Source organism: Lemur catta, chromosome 5 (assembly GCF_020740605.2).
Source record: "Lemur catta isolate mLemCat1 chromosome 5, mLemCat1.pri, whole genome shotgun sequence".
In the NCBI taxonomy this organism is placed as follows: Eukaryota; Metazoa; Chordata; class Mammalia; order Primates; family Lemuridae; genus Lemur; species Lemur catta.
In genome coordinates, this window is record NC_059132.1 from 45,342,838 (window position 1) to 45,345,135 (window position 2,298).

A 2,298-nucleotide genomic window follows, 5' to 3' on the forward strand; every position below is an offset into this window, starting at 1 on the left:
GGCAGGAAACCCAGAGGAATGCACAGAAACTCGGTGAGCACTTACTGTCTCCACAACAGTGATTTACCATATGTTCATTAATATTTATGGAGCAACTACTATATAAATCAGATGCTTTTTGGTAGGGAAAATCACAAACTTTAGAATCAGACGCATCTGGTCATGATTCTATACCACTTACTAGGTATTAATAATGAGTAAGTTCCTAAATGTTTCTGAATCTTACTTTTCACAACTGTAAAATGAGAGTATGATATATACCTCCGTGGGATTATCGTAAGTACTAAATGGAATACATATACAAGATTCTTTGCGCAACAGTGACATGAATAAATGCTGGTCCCCTTCCACCATGTTTCTGCAGGGTAGAAACAGTAATTGTCCCCATCCTCAAAAAGCATGTAACTTTGGAGATATTGGTAATGCAAGTACAGAAATATTAAAATAAAAGGCATTATGAAAGAGCTATATGGTTGATATGAATAAGAGGTTCTTTAAGAACTTAAAGGAAGAACTGAAACTTCTGGCTGTAGAAGACTTTCTGGGAGAAGCTGTACTTGAGGTTGGTTTTGAAGAATGGAGAGGATTTCAAGGGGAGGTAGGAGGACTTGGGAATTCTATGTTGTATTAGTCAGGGTTCTCCAGAGAACTTGAGCCAATAGGATGGATGGAGAGAGAGAGAGAGAGAGAGAGAGAGAGAGAGAGAGAGAGAGAGAGAGAGAGAGAGAGAGAGAGAGAGAGAGAGATATGGAGAGATGAGAGGGGATTTGTTGTGGGAATTGACTCGTGATTATGGAGGAAAGCCAGGCACGCGGTTCAGTCTTGAGAACTAGGCTTGAGAAGGAGCGAGTCAGTGGTGTGACTTGCAGTCCTAAGTGTGGAAGAGGGTGCTGGTGCAGGTCCCGGAGCCCAAAGGCTGCAGATCCTGGAGTTCTGATGTCCAAAGGCAGGAGAAGAAGGGTGTCTCAGGTCCAGAAGGGAGAGAGCAAATCTGCCCTTCCTCCACCTTTTGTTCTATTGTGGCCCTCAGCAGGGTGAGTGAGGGTGGCCTGCTTTACTCAGTGTGCTGATTCAAATGCAATCTCTTCCAGAAGCACCCTCACAGACACACCCAGAAATGATGCTTAAGCAGCTATCTGGGCATCTCTTAACCCAGTTAAATTGACATTTAAAGTTATCACATGTGTGGACAAAACTATTTGAGTAAAAAAAATTAAGGACAGTTGGGGGACCAAATATAGGCCATCTTTGACAGCAAGGGAAGCTTAGAATAGGGGAGTGGTGAGAAGTGAGGCTGAAACAGTAGAAAAGGGTAGATTGGGGAGAGTCTTGAATGTTGGTGGAAGAAGCCTTGATCCTGTAGGTATTGGGGAATTATTACAGACGTCTTAAGGAGTGGCATGATAGCATCAAAGCAGAGCTTACAAAGTTAACTGGGCGTGGTGGTGTGAGCCTGTAGTCCCAGTTACTTGGAGGAGGCTGAGGCGGGAGGATTGCTTGAGCCCAGGAGTTTGAGGTTGCTGTGAGCTAGGCTGACACCACTGCACTCTAGCTGGGGTGACAGAGGGAGGCTGTCTCAAAAAACAAAACAAAACAAACAAACAAAACACAGTAGTGCTTACAGAGATACAATGTAGTGACAAGTATTTAACAACAAAAATTTCTCCCTCTCTTCTCTATAGCATGGAGGAGAATCAAGAGAAAAAGGACCTTAGAAAATCCTTCATCCAATCTTGATGACTTATAGATGAGAAAGTTGAGATCAGAGAAATTAAATGAGTAGCCTGAGGCTATTTAATGAACCGGAAGTGGGTACAGAATGTTCAGATGTAACCATTTTATCCACTACTGTCATTTTAGTGAGCTCTTTTGAACACTTGTTAACATTCTGGTAGTAGGGAGCAAACTGGGACTCTCGGGTTGCTCCGTCTTGCTCCGAGGAGGAAACTAGTCTGAGTGCCTTGGCATGGGAGTGACTGAGGGTTCTAGAATCCCCAGACATGCTTTTATTTTCATTCACTCAGTATATATTTGTTTAGCACCCAGTGTATGCCAGGTGCTGTATTTGATGTTGTGGGTATTACATGGATGACTTAGTGAAATTCCTGCCCTAAGGATGGGACAGTGGCAAACATTTGAAATGCAGAGAAGGAAGAGAATATTTTAGCTGAGGTTTCTGAGGAGGAAAGCTCCATTTCCGTTCTAAGGAAAGAACGGCCTGAAGATCATGTTCACAAAGGAATGAGTCTCTAAAGCGGGATGTTTGCATACTGCGAAAACTGGCCATGGGGGATGTTT